Below are 9,840 nucleotides of genomic sequence, written 5' to 3'. Positions count from 1 at the left end.
GGCCAATCAGCTTTATAACTTATAGAGATCTCATGTGTGATTTTTCTCTGGGACTAAACAGCTGGGGGGTCGGGCAGGTCAGAAATCTGAACAAGCAGGCCCCTCATGTTACAGTTTGACTCTTCCTTTAGCAGATTTACATAGAGTAATGATAATGATGAAAAATGTAAAACTTTCCAGGTAGTAAAATACTCACATTTAAATTGAATCAAATCTGAAATGTCAAAAACCATATTGACTGATTAATATGTTTAAGGGCCACATACAATGTCAACTACATAAAAGCACTTATTTTTACTTTGTTTGTAAATGTATCTACCTTTAACTCTTTAAACTTTCCCATAAAATTCAGACATTATTCAGGCATGTATGTCTGTGTACTTCTAGTCATAGACACACAAGATAGCAAACAATTTAATCATCTAAAATAGTCATTTATTTGAACAGTGTGGTTATCCAACTCTTCTTTTTGTTTAAATTCAGTCATAAAGTTCTGTTCCAAAGGTTTTAAAACAAGCAGAATAGAAAACAAACAAGCAAAAATTTTAACTCTATGAAGTTTCAGTTCTTTATTTAAAAAATACATTTTGTGCCTTAACTAATCAAAAGTTTAACCAGGTTTTCAGAAAACAAATACACACATTTATTTAGAAAGAGCACAATTCTGGATTTTCTGATAATTGCTGGGATCAGATAAAAACTTAAGAAGACTTTGCTATTGTAAATGTTTTAGTTTTCATTTGTTGAATTAGTACAATTAATGTCAACCTGACAAAATTCTTTAAATCATTAATTTATTCATATAAACTTTTCTAGGATTGCCCTCCAAAAATCTGTGATTCACTCAGTTTTGAATTTTGTAGTCTTACTGTGGATCCTATCTTGATTTTTTTCCCACTTAACATAGGTGAGTCCCTTTCATTTAGAAAAACTATCTTATTTATTTATAAAATGGCACTTTCCTCTTTAACCTATCTTACCAAAGCATATTCCATATTTTGTAGTTTTCTTATATCTTTCTTTTTTATTTACTATTTAGTTTTAACATGTTTAAATTTATATTTTGAAATAAACCTTAAAATTTTTCTGAATTTTTTCAAAATATTCCCACTTAAATAAAAATCTTTTATACTTTTTAAAAGATTTCTCACTAAAGCCTGATTTGTTTTTTATTCTTCACACATAGAATTACACAAGTTAATGAGAATTGTAAACTTTAGTAATATTATATTTTAATGACAACACATGAAGAAAGCAACTTTGCAAATTTCCAACTATTAATTTACTCTTTACTTGGTCAATGATAATACATTCACATTAATTCTTTAACATTTACAATTATAATCTATAAACAGTATTAGTAAAGTTATTATGAAATGGAGAAAATGACTCTTAATGAATTAAATGGGTTGAATGAGACCATGCAATTGGTTATTAAGTAGGTATGTCGATATTTGAAAATGGTGCAGTATACAGTGGCAGGGTACTGTGCAGCTGTTGTCATAGATGGTACGATTCTTTGAGGAAGATCTTTAAAGCTGTGAAAAGGAACAGATGGAAGTGGTAAATTATGTCTCTGAACCCTCAAATCCATCTTGAAACAAATATATCTGTTTAACCCTTTTATTTATCATGGAGTTACTCAAAATGTTTTATTTGAACAATGAACAAACAGGTATTTAAAACCACTTTTATAGTAGGGAGAACATTACAAGGAGTCAGAGTTTTCAGTTTCAGTTTTGTATTCTCCACGTACTAGCTATAATTCTGGCTCTTTTCTTTAGAAGATTAGTAGGAGCATCAAATGAGATGATAAGCATAACAAATGCCATGTGATATGTCTCTGGCTGACTCTATATATGAGTGGAATAGGTGGCCTCTACGTAATAAGTTGATGACATTGGTGCCTGGGAAGATGACTTACTGCTTCTAGTAAATCTTAAAACCCATGTAAAATGCCAAGAGGGTGTAAAAGGTCTTCTAGCTTTGAGAGGTGAGTCCTGAGGAATCCTACAGTAAGGTAGCTAGTTAGAGTAGGCATATTAACAAGATCTGGGTTTGATTGAAAGACCCTGACTCGATGAATAGGGTGGAAAAGATATATGATGATTCCTGGCACTATCCCCAATTTTACACATATATGCTCACACATGCACCTGTGAACACCCCACATACCCATCCCTCCTCCACACTTCTATTAACCCATAATAGCATAAAATAAAAAAGGTTTTCCTATTAGCCTGCTATCTGAAATTCCCATGACAAAAAATTTTAACTATTCCTTACCTTTTTGGACAAAAGGAATGATTACAATGTACTGGCAAAAGGTCCTAAGGGGTAAATCAAACCAGAACTACCAACTGATGTTCTTATATGAAATGATTTATTAAATTAACAATTTGTGATCCAGTATAAAGTAATATGGTCTATGTTGGTGAATTTAAGTAAAAGATTTGAGAAAGAAGAATTCTTTTGATCACATTTTTTATACTGATTCGGTTTTCAAAGTACTTTCATTTTCATGTATTTAATACTTATAAGTATACAGAAATGTTGAAATTTAAAAGTCTTGATCCACAAGCGTTGTGGAAACTTATTTTGTCAATAGCCTTGGGGTACCAGCCCTAAGGTATGGCATTTTTCTGCAGAGGTGACCACATATTAGAAGAGAGAGGAAGGTCGCAGTCTCACTCGGATGGTAAAGATCAGGTCAGGTGGTATGAAGCAGCATCTGGACAGTTCACAGCTCCCTTTGGCAAAAGGGAAGGACTCTGAAACTGGTTACACATTGTATTGTATTCATGAGACCATCCCCCCATCACACCCCTTAATATACATATATATATATATATATATGTGTATATATATATATATTTGAAAATATAATAATTTAATAAAAGTATTTTGGGGTCAGGAAATTTTATTTAAACATTATAAAGCATTAAAAGTCCTAGACAGGATTAACAAAATTAAATGTTTCTAAATTACAAATTTAGCTCAAGGAGAAGTTTCATAAAAGAAGAAGACAACCTTTTCAAAAGAAGTGTGACACACACATTTTGAAGAAACCTCAACGTTTCATGCATTGGTAGGCAATATGTTAAAAGCCACCTAAACCCACACATTTCTACACCAATCACCATCCCAAAAGTCAATCTGTACATCCAAATGCATCTAGAAACCTATACCTACACGGCGTTATTAATATTGTATACACTTATTGACAAACCCTTATTTTTTAAATAATTACTTATATAAATCCTTTATTAATCCCCCCCCAAAAGATGTAAGACTATCTTGGGGGGAGGGGGAAAAAGATAATCACTTTAGACATTCAGTTAAAATGTAATTTATCTTAATCTCCAGATGTTTAATAAAACAAATATCTTCTTCATTTAGCACTTTGCTTGTTAACTGTACAGTAAATTGCATTATAAAGAGTACATCTCTATTTTCATACTGTATTTTCTTTGGATGGAATTGAGATATAACTGGTTAATTTTAAGATAAAAAAATGAGGTTGATCCAACTAAGATTAAGATGACAGAAGATATAAACCATGCAGAATTTAATAGTTTTTAATTTTGCTTTTTAAAAAAAGATGCAGTTGAATGGAAGAACGACCAAAAACAGGTCAAAAAGAACCCAGGTCAATATATAAAAATGCCCCCAATAGAACAAAAATGGCAGTAAAAATAAGAGAAAATAATCTTTCTGGAGCATCATTTTTCAATACCATGGAAACACCAAGTGCCAGGAAGATTTCTCCTCATGGAATCTTAGCATCCAAGTTTCCCTCTGGTTCCTTTGTTGAAACAAGTGTCTTTGGGGCTGGAGAGATGGCTCAGAGGTTAAGAGCACTGACTGCTCTTCCAGAGGTCCTGAGTTCAATACCCAGCAACCACATGGTGGCTCACAACCATCTGTAATGAGATCTGGTACCCTCTTCTGGCCTGCAGGCATACATGCAGACAGAACACTGTATACATAATAAATAAATAAAAATATTAAAAAAAAGAAACAAGTGCCTTTGTTTGAAAAATCTATACCAATGTGAAAATGACTAGACACCTGAGACAGCCTGGAACTTGGGGTCAGTTTCCCTTTCATGAGGATGGAACTCGCATGAGAATTCCTATTCTATATTCACATACCATTCCTAGAGAATAGTGAATACGAATCTGGCAAAAATAGGTCATATATCAGACATACAGAAGACCTTGGTTGGTATCCCTAATGTGATGATTAAGGAAAAGAAAAAAAGGAAGAAAAACTAAATTTGGAGCAATCTGGAAAACTCTGTCAGCTCCTAAAATAAAAAATGCAACACCTAAGGATTTTTGACAATGTTAAAAAAAATAAGATTTTGAAAATTTAGCCAATCAATAAATATTTTAAACTAAATATGAGAAATTATTGTCAATACATAAATTTATGAATTGCAATTTGAATAATGATTTGCCTTTTGGTTATTAATAAAATATTAAATTAAAAATACAGATGTAATTTTTAAATAAAAATCTAAATACATTTTCTAATATTAAGCATATGGTATTTAATGGTGTTTGTGTCCCTAAAGATTGAAGGAGAAAGAATATAAAAGCATTCCTGCTTAATAAATAATTACAAAGTAATCCACTGGTAGTAAAGAAAAGGCAAGAAAGGTTAAAAAAATGAAAATTTCTGAACATACAATCCTTTTCACATTAACGTTCTGTACCTAGAGAACACAATTTATGGGTGTTAGATTTGATTTTCTGATCTGGGCATTAAATATTTACTTCTAATTATAGCCTTATGTGAGACACAAACAAAAGCTAATTTACATTATTAATGATGCAAGAAATGTGTTGTTTAGTCTCAAGATTGGTAATAAAAGAAAAAAACACGGCACAGATTTACTTTACCCCTTTTTTCCTTTTAAAATCACATTAAAATGATAAAACTTATTTAATTAACTACTTAGGAATTACATGTTTCTGCCAACTAAAAAATAAAGAGGGGATATTGTCTGAGATAGAACTAGGACTACAAAGATTCCATTTTCAGTCCTAGTGTCTCAAGGGGGAAATCAAAGGGTTCTTTTCTTTCAACAGTTTGGGTGAGATGATATTTTGAGATGTTGACAGCTGCCAAAGTGCAAAAACAGTAAAGGAACTCCCTCCCCGCAGCGAAATTTCTGGTTTTTATCTACGAAAATGTGTCTGCTTCTTTTGGTCTTTTATTCTTTTCATGAATTTTTTTCTTAAAAGAGATGACTTTCTAAGAATGTTTGCAATTCTTCTAGCCATAAAAGAATAAACCAGTATTTCCAGTAACATTTACCAGGCATGCTTTCCTTCAACATCTTTGTTGCCTGTAGTTATAGCTGCATGACTATGGGTAGCCCAATACTAACCAGCTTGAAAGTCTAATTTTCATGCAAATGAAAGAAAGATCACAGAATAAATAACTCACTACTTTAATCTAGTGGGATGAGATTTTTTTATAAATAGTTCTATTGTGTTTTTTAATGACACATTGCACTATCCAAAGTATTTACACTCTAATTCTAGACCCTAGAAGATACTATGCATTGATACAAAGTTAAGAAGAATATCTAAATATTGATTCTTACTGATGTTTGAATGGTTTAAGTATTACAATACTTTATGTAACAGAATATTAAAACACAATAAATAGTTTACTGTAGTCTTTTTTGGTGATTATTTATCTATTTAGAATCAGCTTAGTAAGTTTGGGATTGCTAAAATTCAGAAACAGTAAGTAGAGTGAACATTTGGTATATATTCCAGCAGACTTTATTAGATGTGACTGCTGGATCAATGATTTATAATCACTACATCTTGAATACCTTACCTGTAAAATATAAAAAATAATATCATTTGCCTCATATGATTCTCAAAATCAAATTAAAAACACATTAAATATAAATTACATTAATTAGAACACTATAACTGATGAATAAATGATTATTACTATTTCTGTTGCTTTGTTATGATTCTAAAGATAGCCATAGAGTCTCCTATAATGGATTGTTTAAAAGTGATTAACTCTAAAAACAAATGCTTAAAAGCAACAATAAATAAACTAAGTAGATTATATTTATGCAGTTATTCATTTACATATATGTAGCAATAATGTTTTTATATAAGTCAGGAATTTCAGAAGGAGAGGGGCACAAGAGAAGTTGAGGAGTGAGAGGAAATAGAGAGAGGAGAAAATGCAGTGTACATATATGAAATTTTAATTTCAAAATAACTACAATCTCTTAAAACTTGACTCCTGATTTTTCATTCTTTATTGGAGAAATGGAAAGATCTTTAACCTTTGATTATTAGTCTTATTTTGTTGACTTTAATGTGTATTTTACCTGCTTTTGAATTGGAAACTGGAGAAAGACAAAGTTGAGTTTTTATTTTACAGCAACATGTTTCTGCAGTGAGGACTCTTATAAAGCAGAACTCGAAGTGTTGGCATATAATTTGACGTATTTCTCGACTACTAATCACAGGAAAAGAAATTTTAGCAAAAGTTGGCAGTGAGTTTTATGTTTTCCCTTGGCAAAAGTAATTTAAATGGCAAGAAGGTAGGAGTGATGGAGTTAGCTTAAATATTAGCAAATATTAGAACAATATAAGTTAATATAGATTATTTATAAGTTATAAATATTAGAAGAATGATGTTTTAAAGTTGGCATGAGTTCTCAAGCCTCTGGAAAGAAACTTTATTCAGTGGTCCAAATTATTTCAAAATGTGTTTAAGAGCACACATGTCTTGTTGTTTTTGTTATTTTTAATTTTGAAATAATCTAAGACAAAGAAATTGGACTAGTAATATATTTTCTAAAATCTAGCATCATCTGTGATAACATTAGAACAATAAATCAAGATGTGAACATTTATAAACTAATCCATAGACCTCATTCAAATTTTCTAACTGCCCCTTAAATTTTTGTATGGATTATAGTATCAAATCTTGTATTATAAATCATCATGTCTCTTTACTTTCCTTATGGCTTGGATGATCTCCCAGTATTTCTTTTCTTTCATGATCTTAACAAATTTAAGGAAAAGATGCTAGTCTTATTCATTTTGTGTAATGGTTCCTAGTGATGGAATTCAGTTTGTGCATCTGTTATTGTTATTTCTAGTTATTGGTCTAGTTAATCTTTAACATTTGTTTGATATAGATCTGTTAGGTTTGTGGGGTGCAAATTTTCTATTTTTTATCTTGTTTATGTATTCATTCCTTAAAAATCCTGTTTCACAGCAGGCTTCCTGGTATTGTGGTTATTATAATCTTCCCATCTTCTCTTTCATAAAGTTCCCTGAATCATAGATTCAAGAGCTGCAATGCAAATATTTCCATTTAGGTATTGATTTCTATGATGTATTATGTTTGGTTGTGGGTTTCTATGATTGTCTCCATTTGCTATAAAGAAACACATCTTTTATGAGAAGTGGTAGTTACACTTACTTGTAAGTTTAAGGATAAGATTTAGAATGTTGTAATTAATTATGCTGGTCTAGCAAAGAGAGGTTGTAGATTCTTTTTTCTATGAGCCATGGCCTCAATAGCCAGGAGAAATTAGATGGGTTTCCAGTATCAGGCATGATTTCTGTCCTGTTGAGTGAATCCTAGAAATGGCTGCAGAAACAAGACAAGAAAAATGTCAGTATCAGTGGACATGTTGATATGAAAAGGGGACAATTTTGTGGGGTCCTATCCCTAGACAAAGCACTTCAGGTCACTAATGACAGCTGGCAGAATGAGATTTAGAAATAAACTCTGTTATTGAAATCATATACACACAGACATCAAAAAGTCTCACAGGTTGAGTATATATATATATAATTGTACATACATACGTGCATATGTAAGAGCAGTAATAGAAGAAAAAAAGAGCAAAACATTAAGAATGGCGTAACGTAGGATGGAATCAAAAGAGGATAGTTAGGAGGGCAGGAGGGAGGAAAAGAAGGGAGAGAAATAATATGATTCAATTTCAATTAAAACATTTTTAAAAAGAAGCAACACAGATATTCTATTTATCTTCTGTGATTGTTAATCATCTTTTAGGATCCATTGAAGCCACAAAAGCATATATATCTCAGAATAGAGTTGCTACTAATTTTATCATACATTAATAATAGTTGAATTAAGAATTAATTAATCAGCTAAGAATTGTGCTACATTTAGCAGTGGTGATATTTCTTTGAATCATTCATTTATTCCACACTATTTTTAACTCTACTGAAAATATACTTCTCATTTTCTATTTTCTTACCTAATAAACTGCTCATTCAGGTAGCATATATATATATATATATATATATATATATATATTATTTTATTGTATAGGTTATAATGCATATTATTACCATTTTTTTAAAAAAACAAGAGTCTTATTAAACAACATTTACCATTAATTTTAAAAAAACAAGAGTCTTATTAAGCAACATTAAAATGTAGGCAACTTCATTTGTGTTTCGGGGGTAACAAATGAAAAGGGATGTTTTTAGTTATGAGCCACAGATCCAGAAATCTCTTTATACCTTAGTTGATGATACACTCACAATAAGCTATTCTTATTCATTTATCTTAACAGGGAAAGCATTAGTAGAATGATGATGAGTATATTTTGAGTTCCTGACTCAAAAATTATGTGATACAATATAGACCTGGATTTTTAATTTGTTTTATATACCTTTTAAATCAATTTCAAAGAATGTACTTTAAACAAGTTTGATATTGTTTTGTAAGAATATAATGTTGCTTGCAGAATTGTGTTTATTTCACAATAAAAATACTATTATTTTAATTCATATAATTTGTCAACTTAAAGAAAAGTACCGTCCTATTAAGCTACAATTCCCTTTCTTTACTACTAAATTAAGAATAACACTTTAAATTTATGGCTAAAAATGAAAACTGATGTTTTACTTTTGTTAAAATTCTTTATACTAGCAATTAATTCTTCATTGCTTACCAGAAAGTGCATACACACTCAATTTATATATTATTTTTATGGATTTAAATGATAAGATGAATGACAATATCAATTTTTAATTAAACAACATTCTGCAATATTTCCCCATATTGTTGTGAATTTAGTGTATTATTTTCTACCATCAGTTAATTTCTGAAAATTTTCATGAAAACTAAAATTTTTAATTAAATGCTACTTTTTGTTCAATGTTGACTTTGCTTGAATATAGGGTGACAGCATCATTAATCAGCTTCTTTCTTGGCATAGACTAATTTTTCTATTGAAACAAAAGTGTTGTTCATGTACAATCAAATTTTCATTTATACTTTGTGGGAAATTTGAACTCATACCCGTGTCTGAGTTCTCATGAAATGGATTGATAATATAGGATTTGGAATTATTTCAAAGGCTATGTACACCACCCTGGATTTCTAATGAAACTTAAATTGTTTCAATTCTCAATGTTTTCAATAACTTAAATTTAGCATAGAAAACACTGTTTCCACTAACTGGTTTCATTTTCACATGCTGAGTACCAGATTTACCGAAACAGATTGTGTACATTTGCCAGGATTTAGCCCAGTGGCAGATTAGATTTTAATTTGTTCTTCATCTAAATTGATACTAATTCATGGACACATTGGCTAAGCATAAATATTTTGACCTCCAAGAGTTTGCAGTATAAATAATAATTGATAAGCCATATGCAAAGTTTTTAAAATTTGATGCCTATATCCAAATGCAGATGTCAAATTGTAAGGATCCCACCACACATTTTATGTATTGAAAAAGGCATCTGGACCCCAGGAAAGAGAAGGAAGTGATTTGCATCTGGCTCAGGCAATTCA

General features: G+C 30.6%; 1 long non-coding RNA gene across 1 annotated transcript in view; it reads right to left on the bottom strand.

The window, feature by feature from the left end:
• Positions 1 to 413: 413 nt before the first annotated feature.
• Positions 414 to 9,840, bottom strand: part of LOC146889166 (uncharacterized) — a 42,970-nt gene continuing 33,543 nt past the window's right edge. The window contains exons 3-4 of the long non-coding RNA XR_015000245.1: positions 7,480 to 7,650; positions 414 to 1,538 (exon numbers count right to left, since the gene is read on the bottom strand). This is a non-coding gene — a long non-coding RNA (uncharacterized LOC146889166). The remainder of the gene's footprint in view (positions 1,539 to 7,479; positions 7,651 to 9,840) is intronic.

Source organism: Myodes glareolus, chromosome X (genome assembly GCF_982192425.1).
Source record: "Myodes glareolus chromosome X, mMyoGla1.1, whole genome shotgun sequence".
Classification (NCBI taxonomy): domain Eukaryota; kingdom Metazoa; phylum Chordata; class Mammalia; order Rodentia; family Cricetidae; genus Myodes; species Myodes glareolus.
The sequence above is the reverse complement of the archived record's forward strand: the minus strand, read 5'-3'. Positions and strand labels throughout refer to the sequence as shown.